This window comes from Taudactylus pleione, unplaced genomic scaffold (genome assembly GCF_031769625.1).
Source record: "Taudactylus pleione unplaced genomic scaffold, aTauple2 ptg000085l, whole genome shotgun sequence".
Lineage (NCBI taxonomy): Eukaryota > Metazoa > Chordata > Amphibia > Anura > Myobatrachidae > Taudactylus > Taudactylus pleione.
The window spans coordinates 9,937,503-9,952,711 of NW_028284487.1; the positions used below are offsets into that span (position 1 = coordinate 9,937,503).

The window sequence follows — 15,209 nt, forward strand, 5'->3', positions numbered from 1 at the left end:
CTAAGAAATGCAAAGGCAACTTAATCAATCAGGACTTTTTTTGGTGATTGAATCTACTGGGGACTAGGTTTTAAGAAGAGAAGAAGACCAGACCTTTACTCTAATTAGTGCACACTGATGAAGTAAATTCTAAAAACCAGAATATCTAAAAACCATAGCACAAGTGATGGATTACTGCATTCTTTTGCAAAATTTATTATTTCCAAATGTTTGACAAGCATCTCTTCAGTTGAAAACTGATTTGAAACAGTTTCAAAATTAGTTTGGAGTAAAGAAAGCACTGAAGTTGATGGGATTATAGAAAGTTTCAATATAGATAAGCTATCATAAAACTTTGAAAATTAAACTTTAAGGAAAATGAACAAAGTTAGGTCCCACCGAGATTTGAACTCAGATCACTTGATTCAAAGTCCAGAGTGCTCACCATTACACCATAGAACCCTTTATAATAGAATCTTCCTCTACTCAATATAGCTGATCTTTGAAACACTGAATGTTCTCCTGTTTTAGGTACATTTGGCATTTTTGTGTTTGCAGATGCTTTTATGTATGGCCAGTTTGCTCAGTTGGTAAGAGCGTGGAGCTAATAATGCCAAGGTCACGGGTTCGATCCACATATAGGCCATTTGCTTTTTCTTGTTGTCCTACAAGAAATGCCAAGAAAGGATTTTATCCAGCAACAAAGTGCATGAAGACTGGGATCAACACATGGCATTGGCTAGAGTTAGCAGCCCTTGAAACTTGCTAGAGAACATCATAGACACATACAAAATAGAGAATTTTTAAATCCATGTTAGGAATAAACAAAAATGTCATCCTTTGGCTGATGCAGCATTTCTCTATATGGCATACAGAGAAAACTTTTTCTCAAATATTGCAATATGGCAAATCTAAGAAATGCAAAGACAACTTAATCAATCAGGACTTTTTTTGGTGATTGAATCTACTGGGGACTAGGTTTTAAGAAGAGAAGAAGACCAGACCTTTACTCTAATTAGTGCACACTGAAGAAGTAACTTCTAAAAACCAGAATATCTAAAAACCATAGCACAAGTGATGGATTACTGCATTCTTATTGCAACTTTTCTTATTTCCAAATGTTTGACAAACATCTCTCCAGTTGAAAACTGATTTGAAACAGTTTCAAAATTAGTTTGGAATAAAGAAACCACTGAAGTTGATGGGATTTATAGAAAGTTTCAATATAGATAAGCTATCATAAAACTTTGAAAATTAAACTTTAAGGAAAATGAACAAAGTTAGGTCCCACCGAGATTTGAACTTGGATCACTGGATTCAAAGTCCAGAGTGCTCACCATTACACCATAGAACCCTTTATTATTGAATCTTCAACTACTCAATATAGCTGATCTTTGAAATACTGAATGTTCTCCTGTTTTAGGTACATTTGGCATTTTTGTGTTTGCTGATGCTTTTATGTATGGCTGGTTCACTCAGTTGGTTAGAGCGTGGAGCTAATAATGCCAAGGTCACGGGTTTGATCCCCATATAAGCCATGAGCTTTTTCTTGTTATCCTACAAGAAATGCCAAGAAAGGATTTTATCCAGCAACAAAGTGCATGAAGAGTGGGATCAACACATAGCATTGGCTAGAGTTAGCAGCCCTTGAAACTTGCTAGAGAGCATCATAGACACATACAAAACAGAGAATTTTTAAATCCATGTTAGGAATAAACAAAAATGACATCCTTTGGCTGATGCAGCATTTCTCTATATGGCATAGAGAGAAAACTTTTTCTCAAATATTGCAATATGGCAAATCTAAGAAATGCAAAGGCAACTTAATCAATCAGGACATTTTTTGGTGATTGAATCTACTGGGGACTAGGTTTTAAGAAGAGAAGAAGACCAGACCTTTACTCTAATTAGTGCACACTGAAGAAGTAACTTCTAAAAACCAGAATATCTAAAAACCATAGCACAAGTGATGGATTACTGCATTCTTTTTGCAAATTTTATTATTTCCAAATGTTTGACAAACATCTCTCCAGTTGAAAACTGATTTGAAACAGTTTCAAAATTAGTTTGGAGTAAAGAAAGCAATGAAGTTGATGGGATTATGAAAAGTTTCAATATAGATAAGCTATCATAAAACTTTGAAAAATAAACTTTAAGGAAAATGAACAAAGTTAGGTCCCACTGAGATCTGAACTTGGATCACTGGATTCAAAGTCCAGAGTGCTCACCATTACACCATAGAACCCTTTATTATAGAATCTTCCTCTACTCAATATAGCTGATCTTTGAAATACTGAATGTTCTCCTGTTTTAGGTACATTTGGCATTTTTGTGTTTGCGGATGCTTTTATGTATGGCCGGTTTGCTCAGTTGGTTAGAGCGTGGAGCTAATAACGCCAAGGTCACGGGTTCGATCCACATATAGGCCATTTGCTTTTTCTTGTTGTCCTACAAGAAATGCCAAGAAAGGATTTTATCCAGCAACAAAGTGCATGAAGACTGGGATCAACACATGGCATTGGCTAGAGTTAGCAGCCCTTGAAACTTGCTAGAGAACATCATAGACACATACAAAACAGAGAATTTTTAAATCCATGTTAGGAATAAACAAAAATGTCATCCTTTGGCTGATGCTGCATTTCTCTATATGGCATACAGAGAAAACTTTTTCTCAAATATAGCAATATGGCAAATCTAAGAAATGCAAAGGCAACTTAATCAATCAGGACTTTTTTTGGTGATTGAATCTACTGGGGACTAGGTTTTAAGAAGAGAAGAAGACCAGACCTTTACTCTAATTAGTGCACACTGAAGAAGTAAATTCTAAAAACCAGAATATCTAAAAACCATAGCACAAGTGATGGATTACTGCACTCTTATTGCAAATTTTCTTATTTCCAAATGTTTGACAATCATTTCTCCAGTTGAAAACTGATTTGAAACAGTTTCAAAATTAGTTTGGAGTAAAGAAACCACTGAAGTTGATGGGATTTATAGAAAGTTTCAATATAGATAAGCTATCCTAAAACTTTGAAAATTAAACTTTAAGGAAAATGAACAAAGTTAAGTCCCACCAAGCTTTGAACTCGGATCACTGGATTCAAAGTCCAGAGTGCTCACCATTACACCATAGAACCCTTTATTATAGAGGCTTCCTCTACTCAATATAGCTGATCTTTGAAATACTGAATGTTCTCCTGTTTTAGGTACATTTGGCATTTTTCTGTTTGCTGATGCTTTTATGTATGGCCGGTTTGCTCAGTTGGTTAGAGCGTGGAGCTAATAACGCCAAGGTCACGGGTTCGATCCCCATATAGGCCATGTGCTTTTTCTTGTTGTCCTACAAGAAATGCCAAGAAGGGATTTTATCAAGCGACAAAGTGCATGAAGACTGGGATCAACACATGGCATTGGCTAGAGTTAGCAGCCCTTGAAACTTGCTAGAGAACATCATAGACACATACAAAACAGAGAATTTTTAAATCCATGTTAGGAATAAACAAAAATGTCATCCTTTGGCTGATGCAGCATTTCTCTCTATGGCATACAGAGAAAACTTTTTCTCAAATATAGCAATATGGCAAATCTAAGAAATGCAAAGGCAACTTAATCAATCAGGACTCTTTTTGGTGATTGAATCTACTGGGGACTAGGTTTTAAGAAGAGAAGAAGACCAGACCTTTACTCTAAGTAGTGCACACTGAAGAAGTAACTTCTAAAAACCAGAATATCTAAAAACCGTAGCACAAGTGATGGATTACTGCATTCTTATTGCAACTTTTCTTATTTCCAAATGTTTGACAAACATCTCTCCAGTTGAAAACTGATTTGAAACAGTTTCAAAATTAGTTTGGAATAAAGAAACCACTGAAGTTGATGGGATTTATAGAAAGTTTCAATATAGATAAGCTATCATAAAACTTTGAAAATTAAACTTTAAGGAAAATGAACAAAGTTAGGTCCCACCGAGATTTGAACTTGGATCACTGGATTCAATGTCCAGAGTGCTCACCATTACACCATAGAACCCTTTATTATTGAATCTTCAACTACTCAATATAGCTGATCTTTGAAATACTGAATGTTCTCCTGTTTTAGGTACATTTGGCATTTTTGTGTTTGCTGATGCTTTTATGTATGGCCGGTTTGCTCAGTTGGTTAGAGCGTGGAGCTAATAACGCCAAGGTCACGGGTTCGATCCCCATATAGGCCATGTGCTTTTTCTTGTTGTCCTACAAGAAATGCCAAGAAGGGATTTTATCAAGCGACAAAGTGCATGAAGACTGGGATCAACACATGGCATTGGCTAGAGTTAGCAGCCCTTGAAACTTGCTAGAGAACATCATAGACACATACAAAACAGAGAATTTTTAAATCCATGTTAGGAATAAACAAAAATGTCATCCTTTGGCTGATGCAGCATTTCTCTCTATGGCATACAGAGAAAACTTTTTCTCAAATATAGCAATATGGCAAATCTAAGAAATGCAAAGGCAACTTAATCAATCAGGACTCTTTTTGGTGATTGAATCTACTGGGGACTAGGTTTTAAGAAGAGAAGAAGACCAGACCTTTACTCTAAGTAGTGCACACTGATGAAGTAAATTCTAAAAACCAGAATATCTAAAAACCATAGCACAAGTGATGGATTACTGCATTCTTTTGCAAATTTTATTATTTCCAAATGTTTGACAAACATCTCTTCAGTTGAAAACTGATTTGAAACAGTTTCAAAATTAGTTTGGAGTAAAGAAAGCACTGAAGTTGATGGGATTATAGAAAGTTTCAATATAGATAAGCTATCATAAAACTTTGAAAATGAAACTTTAAGGAAAATGAACAAAGTTAGGTCCCACCGAGATTTGAACTTGGATCACTTGATTCAAAGTCCAGAGTGCTCACCATTACACCATAGAACCCTTTATTATAGAATCTTCCTCTACTCAAAATAGCTGATCTTTGAAATACTGAATGTTCTCCTGTTTTAGGTACATTTGGCATTTTTGTGTTTGCGGATGCTTTTATGTATGGCCAGTTTGCTCAGTTGGTAAGAGCGTGGAGCTAATAACGCCAAGGTCACGGGTTCGATCCACATATAGGCCATTTGCTTTTTCTTGTTGTCCTACAAGAAATGCCAAGAAAGGATTTTATCCAGCAACAAAGTGCATGAAGACTGGGATCAACACATGGCATTGGCTAGAGTTAGCAGCCCTTGAAACTTGCTAGAGAACATCATAGACACATACAAAATAGAGAATTTTTAAATCCATGTTAGGAATAAACAAAAATGTCATCCTTTGGCTGATGCAGCATTTCTCTATATGGCATACAGAGAAAACTTTTTCTCAAATATTGCAATATGGCAAATCTAAGAAATGCAAAGACAACTTAATCAATCAGGACTTTTTTTGGTGATTGAATCTACTGGGGACTAGGTTTTAAGAAGAGAAGAAGACCAGACCTTTACTCTAATTAGTGCACACTGAAGAAGTAACTTCTAAAAACCAGAATATCTAAAAACCGTAGCACAAGTGATGGATTACTGCATTCTTATTGCAACTTTTCTTATTTCCAAATGTTTGACAAACATCTCTCCAGTTGAAAACTGATTTGAAACAGTTTCAAAATTAGTTTGGAATAAAGAAACCACTGAAGTTGATGGGATTTATAGAAAGTTTCAATATAGATAAGCTATCATAAAACTTTGAAAATTAAACTTTAAGGAAAATGAACAAAGTTAGGTCCCACCGAGATTTGAACTTGGATCACTGGATTCAAAGTCCAGAGTGCTCACCATTACACCATAGAACCCTTTATTATTGAATCTTCAACTACTCAATATAGCTGATCTTTGAAATACTGAATGTTCTCCTGTTTTAGGTACATTTGGCATTTTTGTGTTTGCTGATGCTTTTATGTATGGCTGGTTCACTCAGTTGGTTAGAGCGTGGAGCTAATAATGCCAAGGTCACGGGTTTGATCCCCATATAAGCCATGTGCTTTTTCTTGTTATCCTACAAGAAATGCCAAGAAAGGATTTTATCCAGCAACAAAGTGCATGAAGAGTGGGATCAACACATAGCATTGGCTAGAGTTAGCAGCCCTTAAAACTTGCTAGAGAGCATCATAGACACATACAAAACAGAGAATTTTTAAATCCATGTTAGGAATAAACAAAAATGACATCCTTTGGCTGATGCAGCATTTCTCTATATGGCATACAGAGAAAACTTTTTCTCAAATATTGCAATATGGCAAATCTAAGAAATGCAAAGGCAACTTAATCAATCAGGACATTTTTTGGTGATTGAATCTACTGGGGACTAGGTTTTAAGAAGAGAAGAAGACCAGACCTTTACTCTAATTAGTGCACACTGAAGAAGTAACTTCTAAAAACCAGAATATCTAAAAACCATAGCACAAGTGATGGATTACTGCATTCTTTTTGCAAATTTTATTATTTCCAAATGTTTGACAAACATCTCTCCAGTTGAAAACTGATTTGAAACAGTTTCAAAATTAGTTTGGAGTAAAGAAAGCAATGAAGTTGATGGGATTATAAAAAGTTTCAATATAGATAAGCTATCATAAAACTTTGAAAATTAAACTTTAAGGAAAATGAACAAAGTTAGGTCCCACTGAGATCTGAACTTGGATCACTGGATTCAAAGTCCAGAGTGCTCACCATTACACCATAGAACCCTTTATTATAGAATCTTCCTCTACTCAATATAGCTGATCTTTGAAATACTGAATGTTCTCCTGTTTTAGGTACATTTGGCATTTTTGTGTTTGCGGATGCTTTTATGTATGGCCGGTTTGCTCAGTTGGTTAGAGCGTGGAGCTAATAACGCCAAGGTCACGGGTTCGATCCACATATAGGCCATTTGCTTTTTCTTGTTGTCCTACAAGAAATGCCAAGAAAGGATTTTATCCAGCAACAAAGTGCATGAAGACTGGGATCAACACATGGCATTGGCTAGAGTTAGCAGCCCTTGAAACTTGCTAGAGAGCATCATAGACACATACAAAACAGAGAATTTTTAAATCCATGTTAGGAATAAACAAAAATGTCATCCTTTGGCTGATGCTGCATTTCTCTATATGGCATACAGAGAAAACTTTTTCTCAAATATAGCAATATGGCAAATCTAAGAAATGCAAAGGCAACTTAATCAATCAGGACTTTTTTTGGTGATTGAATCTACTGGGGACTAGGTTTTAAGAAGAGAAGAAGACCAGACCTTTACTCTAATTAGTGCACACTGAAGAAGTAAATTCTAAAAACCAGAATATCTAAAAACCATAGCACAAGTGATGGATTACTGCACTCTTATTGCAAATTTTCTTATTTCCAAATGTTTGACAATCATTTCTCCAGTTGAAAACTGATTTGAAACAGTTTCAAAATTAGTTTGGAGTAAAGAAACCACTGAAGTTGATGGGATTTATAGAAAGTTTCAATATAGATAAGCTATCCTAAAACTTTGAAAATTAAACTTTAAGGAAAATGAACAAAGTTAAGTCCCACCAAGCTTTGAACTCGGATCACTGGATTCAAAGTCCAGAGTGCTCACCATTACACCATAGAACCCTTTATTATAGAGTCTTCCTCTACTCAATATAGCTGATCTTTGAAATACTGAATGTTCTCCTGTTTTAGGTACATTTGGCATTTTTCTGTTTGCTGATGCTTTTATGTATGGCCGGTTTGCTCAGTTGGTTAGAGCGTGGAGCTAATAACGCCAAGGTCACGGGTTCGATCCCCATATAGGCCATGTGCTTTTTCTTGTTGTCCTACAAGAAATGCCAAGAAGGGATTTTATCAAGCGACAAAGTGCATGAAGACTGGGATCAACACATGGCATTGGCTAGAGTTAGCAGCCCTTGAAACTTGCTAGAGAACATCATAGACACATACAAAACAGAGAATTTTTAAATCCATGTTAGGAATAAACAAAAATGTCATCCTTTGGCTGATGCAGCATTTCTCTCTATGGCATACAGAGAAAACTTTTTCTCAAATATTGCAATATGGCAAATCTAAGAAATGCAAAGGCAACTTAATCAATCAGGACTTTTTTTGGTGATTGAATCTACTGGGGACTAGGTTTTAAGAAGAGAAGAAGACCAGACCTTTACTCTAATTAGTGCACACTGATGAAGTAAATTCTAAAAACCAGAATATCTAAAAACCATAGCACAAGTGATGGATTACTGCATTCTTTTGCAAATTTTATTATTTCCAAATGTTTGACAAACATCTCTTCAGTTGAAAACTGATTTGAAACAGTTTCAAAATTAGTTTGGAGTAAAGAAAGCACTGAAGTTGATGGGATTATAGAAAGTTTCAATATAGATAAACTATCATAAAACTTTGAAAATTAAACTTTAAGGAAAATGAACAAAGTTAGGTCCCACCGAGATTTGAACTCAGATCACTGGATTCAAAGTCCAGAGTGCTCACCATTACACCATAGAACCCTTTATTATAGAATCTTCCTCTACTCAATATAGCTGATCTTTGAAATACTGAATGTTCTCCTGTTTTAGGTACATTTGGCATTTTTGTGTTTGCGGATGCTTTTATGTATGGCCAGTTTGCTCAGTTGGTAAGAGCGTGGAGCTAATAACGCCAAGGTCACGGGTTCGATCCACATATAGACCATTTGCTTTTTCTTGTTGTCCTACAAGAAATGCCAAGAAAGGATTTTATCCAGCAACAAAGTGCATGAAGACTGGGATCAGCACATGGCATTGGCTAGAGTTAGCAGCCCTTGAAACTTGCTAGAGAGCATCATAGACACATACAAAACAGAGAATTTTTAAATCCATGTTAGGAATAAACAAAAATGTCATCCTTTGGCTGATGCTGCATTTCTCTATATGGCATACAGAGAAAACTTTTTCTCAAATATAGCAATATGGCAAATCTAAGAAATGCAAAGGCAACTTAATCAATCAGGACTTTTTTTGGTGATTGAATCTACTGGGGACTAGGTTTTAAGAAGAGAAGAAGACCAGACCTTTACTCTAATTAGTGCACACTGAAGAAGTAACTTCTAAAAACCAGAATATCTAAAAACCATAGCACAAGTGATGGATTACTGCATTCTTTTTGCAAATTTTATTACTTCCAAATGTTTGACAAACATCTCTCCAGTTGAAAACTGATTTGAAACAGTTTCAAAATTAATTTGGAGTAAAGAAAGCAATGAAGTTGATGGGATTATAAAAAGTTTCAATATAGATAAGCTATCATAAAACTTTGAAAATTAAACTTTAAGGAAAATGAACAAAGTTAGGTCCCACTGAGATCTGAACTTGGATCACTGGATTCAAAGTCCAGAGTGCTCACCATTACACCATAGAACCCTTTATTATATAATCTTCCTCTACTCAATATAGCTGATCTTTGAAATACTGAATGTTCTCCTGTTTTAGGTACATTTGGCATTTTTGTGTTTGCTGATGCTTTTATGTATGGCTGGTTCACTCAGTTGGTTAGAGCGTGGAGCTAATAATGCCAAGGTCACGGGTTTGATCCCCATATAAGCCATGTGCTTTTTCTTGTTATCCTACAAGAAATGCCAAGAAAGGATTTTATCCAGCAACAAAGTGCATGAAGAGTGGGATCAACACATGGCAATGGCTAGAGTTAGCAGCCCTTGAAACTTGCTAGAGAGCATCATAGACACATACAAAACAGAGAATTTTTAAATCCATGTTAGGAATAAACAAAAATGTCATCCTTTGGCTGATGCTGCATTTCTGTATATGGCATACAGAGAAAACTTTTTCTCAAATATAGCAATATGGCAAATCTAAGAAATGCAAAGGCAACTTAATCAATCAGGACTTTTTTTGGTGATTGAATCTACTGGGGACTAGGTTTTAAGAAGAGAAGAAGACCAGACCTTTACTCTAATTAGTGCACACTGAAGAAGTAAATTCTAAAAACCAGAATATCTAAAAACCATAGCACAAGTGATGGATTACTGCACTCTTATTGCAAATTTTCTTATTTCCAAATGTTTGACAATCATTTCTCCAGTTGAAAACTGATTTGAAACAGTTTCAAAATTAGTTTGGAGTAAAGAAACCACTGAAGTTGATGGGATTTATAGAAAGTTTCAATATAGATAAGCTATCCTAAAACTTTGAAAATTAAACTTTAAGGAAAATGAACAAAGTTAAGTGCCACCAAGCTTTGAACTCGGATCACTGGTTTCAAAGTCCAGAGTGCTCACCATTACACCATAGAACCCTTTATTATTGAATCTTCAACTACTCAATATAGCTGATCTTTGAAATACTGAATGTTCTCCTGTTTTAGGTACATTTGGCATTTTTGTGTTTGCTGATGCTTTTATGTATGGCTGGTTCACTCAGTTGGTTAGAGCGTGGAGCTAATAATGCCAAGGTCACGGGTTTGATCCCCATATAAGCCATGTGCTTTTTCTTGTTATCCTACAAGAAATGCCAAGAAAGGATTTTATCCAGCAACAAAGTGCATGAAGAGTGGGATCAACACATAGCATTGGCTAGAGTTAGCAGCCCTTGAAACTTGCTAGAGAGCATCATAGACACATACAAAACAGAGAATTTTTAAATCCATGTTAGGAATAAACAAAAATGTCATCCTTTGGCTGATGCAGCATTTCTCTATATGGCATACAGAGAAAACTGTTTCTCAAATATTGCAATATGGCAAATCTAAGAAATGCAAAGGCAACTTAATCAATCAGGACATTTTTTGGTGATTGAATCTACTGGGGACTAGGTTTTAAGAAGAGAAGAAGACCAGACCTTTACTCTAATTAGTGCACACTGAAGAAGTAACTTCTAAAAACCAGAATATCTAAAAACCATAGCACAAGTGATGGATTACTGCATTCTTTTTGCAAATTTTATTATTTCCAAATGTTTGACAAACATCTCTCCAGTTGAAAACTGATTTGAAACAGTTTCAAAATTAATTTGGAGTAAAGAAAGCAATGAAGTTGATGGGATTATAAAAAGTTTCAATATAGATAAGCTATCATAAAACTTTGAAAATTAAACTTTAAGGAAAATGAACAAAGTTAGGTCCCACTGAGATCTGAACTTGGATCACTGGATTCAAAGTCCAGAGTGCTCACCATTACACCATAGAACCCTTTATTATATAATCTTCCTCTACTCAATATAGCTGATCTTTGAAATAGTGAATGTTCTCCTGTTTTAGGTACATTTGGCATTTTTGTGTTTGCTGATGCTTTTATGTATGGCTGGTTCACTCAGTTGGTTAGAGCGTGGAGCTAATAATGCCAAGGTCACGGGTTTGATCCCCATATAAGCCATGTGCTTTTTCTTGTTATCCTACAAGAAATGCCAAGAAAGGATTTTATCCAGCAACAAAGTGCATGAAGAGTGGGATCAACACATGGCAATGGCTAGAGTTAGCAGCCCTTGAAACTTGCTAGAGAGCATCATAGACACATACAAAACAGAGAATATTTAAATCCATGTTAGGAATAAACAAAAATGTCATCCTTTGGCTGATGCTGCATTTCTGTATATGGCATACAGAGAAAACTTTTTCTCAAATATAGCAATATGGCAAATCTAAGAAATGCAAAGGCAACTTAATCAATCAGGACTTTTTTTGGTGATTGAATCTACTGGGGACTAGGTTTTAAGAAGAGAAGAAGCCAGACCTTTACTCTAATTAGTGCACACTGAAGAAGTAACTTCTAAAAACCAGAATATCTAAAAACTATAGCACAAGTGATGGATTACTGCATTCTTTTGCAAATTTTATTATTTCCAAATGTTTGACAAACATCTCTTCAGTTGAAAACTGATTTGAAACAGTTTCAAAATTAGTTTGGAGTAAAGAAAGCACTGAAGTTGATGGGATTATAGAAAGTTTCAATATAGATAAGCTATCATAAAACTTTGAAAATTAAACTTTAAGGAAAATGAACAAAGTTAGGTCCCACCGAGATTTGAACTCGGATCACTGGATTCAAAGTCCAGAGTGCTCACCATTACACCATAGAACCCTTTATTGTTGAACCTTCAACTACTCAATATAGCTGATCTTTGAAATACTGAATGTTCTCCTGTTTTAGGTACATTTGGCATTTTTGTGTTTGCGGATGCTTTTATGTATGGCCAGTTTGCTCAGTTGGTAAGAGCGTCGAGCTAATAACGCCAAGGTCACGGGTTCGATCCACATATAGGCCATTTGCTTTTTCTTGTTGTCCTACAAGAAATGCCAAGAAAGGATTTTATCCAGCAACAAAGTGCATGAAGACTGGGATCAACACATGGCATTGGCTAGAGTTAGCAGCCCTTGAAACTTGCTAGAGAACATCATAGACACATACAAAATAGAGAATTTTTAAATCCATGTTAGGAATAAACAAAAATGTCATCCTTTGGCTGATGCAGCATTTCTCTATATGGCATACAGAGAAAACTTTTTCTCAAATATTGCAATATGGCAAATCTAAGAAATGCAAAGACAACTTAATCAATCAGGACTTTTTTTGGTGATTGAATCTACTGGGGACTAGGTTTTAAGAAGAGAAGAAGACCAGACCTTTACTCTAATTAGTGCACACTGAAGAAGTAACTTCTAAAAACCAGAATATCTAAAAACCATAGCACAAGTGATGGATTACTGCATTCTTATTGCAACTTTTCTTATTTCCAAATGTTTGACAAACATCTCTCCAGTTGAAAACTGATTTGAAACAGTTTCAAAATTAGTTTGGAATAAAGAAACCACTGAAGTTGATGGGATTTATAGAAAGTTTCAATATAGATAAGCTATCATAAAACTTTGAAAATTAAACTTTAAGGAAAATGAACAAAGTTAGGTCCCACCGAGATTTGAACGTGGATCACTGGATTCAAAGTCCAGAGTGCTCACCATTACACCATAGAACCCTTTATTATTGAATCTTCAACTACTCAATATAGCTGATCTTTGAAATACTGAATGTTCTCCTGTTTTAGGTACATTTGGCATTTTTGTGTTTGCTGATGCTTTTATGTATGGCTGGTTCACTCAGTTGGTTAGAGCGTGGAGCTAATAATGCCAAGGTCACGGGTTTGATCCCCATATAAGCCATGTGCTTTTTCTTGTTATCCTACAAGAAATGCCAAGAAAGGATTTTATCCAGCAACAAAGTGCATGAAGAGTGGGATCAACACATAGCATTGGCTAGAGTTAGCAGCCCTTGAAACTTGCTAGAGAGCATCATAGACACATACAAAACAGAGAATTTTTAAATCCATGTTAGGAATAAACAAAAATGACATCCTTTGGCTGATGCAGCATTTCTCTATATGGCATACAGAGAAAACTTTTTCTCAAATATTGTAATATGGCAAATCTAAGAAATGCAAAGGCAACTTAATCAATCAGGACATTTTTTGGTGATTGAATCTACTGGGGACTAGGTTTTAAGAAGAGAAGAAGACCAGACCTTTACTCTAATTAGTGCACACTGAAGAAGTAACTTCTAAAAACCAGAATATCTAAAAACCATAGCACAAGTGATGGATTACTGCATTCTTTTTGCAAATTTTATTATTTCCAAATGTTTGACAAACATCTCTTCAGTTGAAAACTGATTTGAAACAGTTTCAAAATTAGTTTGGAGTAAAGAAAGCACTGAAGTTGATGGGATTATAGAAAGTTTCAATATAGATAAGCTATCATAAAACTTTGAAAATTAAACTTTAAGGAAAATGAACAAAGTTAGGTTCCACCGAGATTTGAACTCGGATCACTGGATTCAAAGTCCAGAGTGCTCACCATTACACCATAGAACCCTTTATTATAGAATCTTCCTCTACTCAATATAGCTGATCTTTGAAATACTGAATGTTCTCCTGTTTTAGGTACATTTGGCATTTTTGTGTTTGCGGATGCTTTTATGTATGGCCAGTTTGCTCAGTTGGTAAGAGCGTGGAGCTAATAACGCCAAGGTCACGGGTTCGATCCACATATAGGCCATTTGCTTTTTCTTGTTGTCCTACAAGAAATGCCAAGAAAGGATTTTATCCAGCAACAAAGTGCATGAAGACTGGGATCAGCACATGGCATTGGCTAGAGTTAGCAGCCCTTGAAACTTGCTAGAGAGCATCATAGACACATACAAAACAGAGAATTTTTAAATCCATGTTAGGAATAAACAAAAATGTCATCCTTTGGCTGATGCAGCATTTCTCTATATGGCATACAGAGAAAACTTTTTCTCAAATATAGCAATATGGCAAATCTAAGAAATGCAAAGGCAACTTAATCAATCAGGACTTTTTTTGGTGATTGAATCTACTGGGGACTAGGTTTTAAGAAGAGAAGAAGACCAGACCTTTACTCTAATTAGTGCACACTGAAGAAGTAAATTCTAAAAACCAGAATATCTAAAAACCATAGCACAAGTGATGGATTACTGCACTCTTATTGCAAATTTTCTTATTTCCAAATGTTTGACAATCATTTCTCCAGTTGAAAACTGATTTGAAACAGTTTCAAAATTAGTTTGGAGTAAAGAAACCACTGAAGTTGATGGGATTTATAGAAAGTTTCAATATAGATAAGCTATCATAAAACTTTGAAAATTAAACTTTAAGGAAAATGAACAAAGTTAGGTCCCACCGAGATTTGAACTTGGATCACTGGATTCAAAGTCCAGAGTGCTCACCATTACACCATAGAACCCTTTATTATTGAATCTTCAACTACTCAATATAGCTGATCTTTGAAATACTGAATGTTCTCCTGTTTTAGGTACATTTGGCATTTTTGTGTTTGCTGATGCTTTTATGTATGGCTGGTTCACTCAGTTGGTTAGAGCGTGGAGCTAATAATGCCAAGGTCACGGGTTTGATCCCCATATAAGCCATGTGCTTTTTCTTGTTATCCTACAAGAAATGCCAAGAAAGGATTTTATCCAGCAACAAAGTGCATGAAGAGTGGGATCAACACATAGCATTGGCTAGAGTTAGCAGCCCTTGAAACTTGCTAGAGAGCATCATAGACACATACAAAACAGAGAATTTTTAAATCCATGTTAGGAATAAACAAAAATGTCATCCTTTGGCTGATGCAGCATTTCTCTATATGGCATACAGAGAAAACTTTTTCTCAAATATTGCAATATGGCAAATCTAAGAAATGCAAAGGCAACTTAATCAATCAGGACATTTTTTGGTGATTGAATCTACTG

The 15,209-nt window shown here is 35.5% G+C and overlaps 8 non-coding genes across 8 annotated transcripts; all 8 read right to left on the reverse strand.

Moving 5' to 3' along the window:
• Window positions 1-369: 369 nt before the first annotated feature.
• TRNAQ-UUG (transfer RNA glutamine (anticodon UUG)) lies at window positions 370-441 on the reverse strand. The gene has a single exon. It is a non-coding gene; the product is annotated as a tRNA-Gln (tRNA).
• An 820-nt stretch (window positions 442-1,261) lies between these two features.
• TRNAQ-UUG (transfer RNA glutamine (anticodon UUG)) lies at window positions 1,262-1,333 on the reverse strand. The gene has a single exon. It is a non-coding gene; the product is annotated as a tRNA-Gln (tRNA).
• Window positions 1,334-4,826: 3,493 nt separating this feature from the next.
• On the reverse strand, window positions 4,827-4,898 carry TRNAQ-UUG (transfer RNA glutamine (anticodon UUG)). The gene has a single exon. It is a non-coding gene; the product is annotated as a tRNA-Gln (tRNA).
• Window positions 4,899-5,718: 820 nt separating this feature from the next.
• On the reverse strand, window positions 5,719-5,790 carry TRNAQ-UUG (transfer RNA glutamine (anticodon UUG)). The gene has a single exon. It is a non-coding gene; the product is annotated as a tRNA-Gln (tRNA).
• Window positions 5,791-8,391: 2,601 nt separating this feature from the next.
• Window positions 8,392-8,463, reverse strand: TRNAQ-UUG (transfer RNA glutamine (anticodon UUG)). Its single transcript has one exon. It is a non-coding gene; the product is annotated as a tRNA-Gln (tRNA).
• Window positions 8,464-11,954: 3,491 nt separating this feature from the next.
• Window positions 11,955-12,026, reverse strand: TRNAQ-UUG (transfer RNA glutamine (anticodon UUG)). The gene has a single exon. It is a non-coding gene; the product is annotated as a tRNA-Gln (tRNA).
• A 1,711-nt stretch (window positions 12,027-13,737) lies between these two features.
• Window positions 13,738-13,809, reverse strand: TRNAQ-UUG (transfer RNA glutamine (anticodon UUG)). Its single transcript has one exon. It is a non-coding gene; the product is annotated as a tRNA-Gln (tRNA).
• Window positions 13,810-14,629: 820 nt separating this feature from the next.
• Window positions 14,630-14,701, reverse strand: TRNAQ-UUG (transfer RNA glutamine (anticodon UUG)). Its single transcript has one exon. It is a non-coding gene; the product is annotated as a tRNA-Gln (tRNA).
• Between the last annotated feature and the right edge of the window lie 508 nt (window positions 14,702-15,209).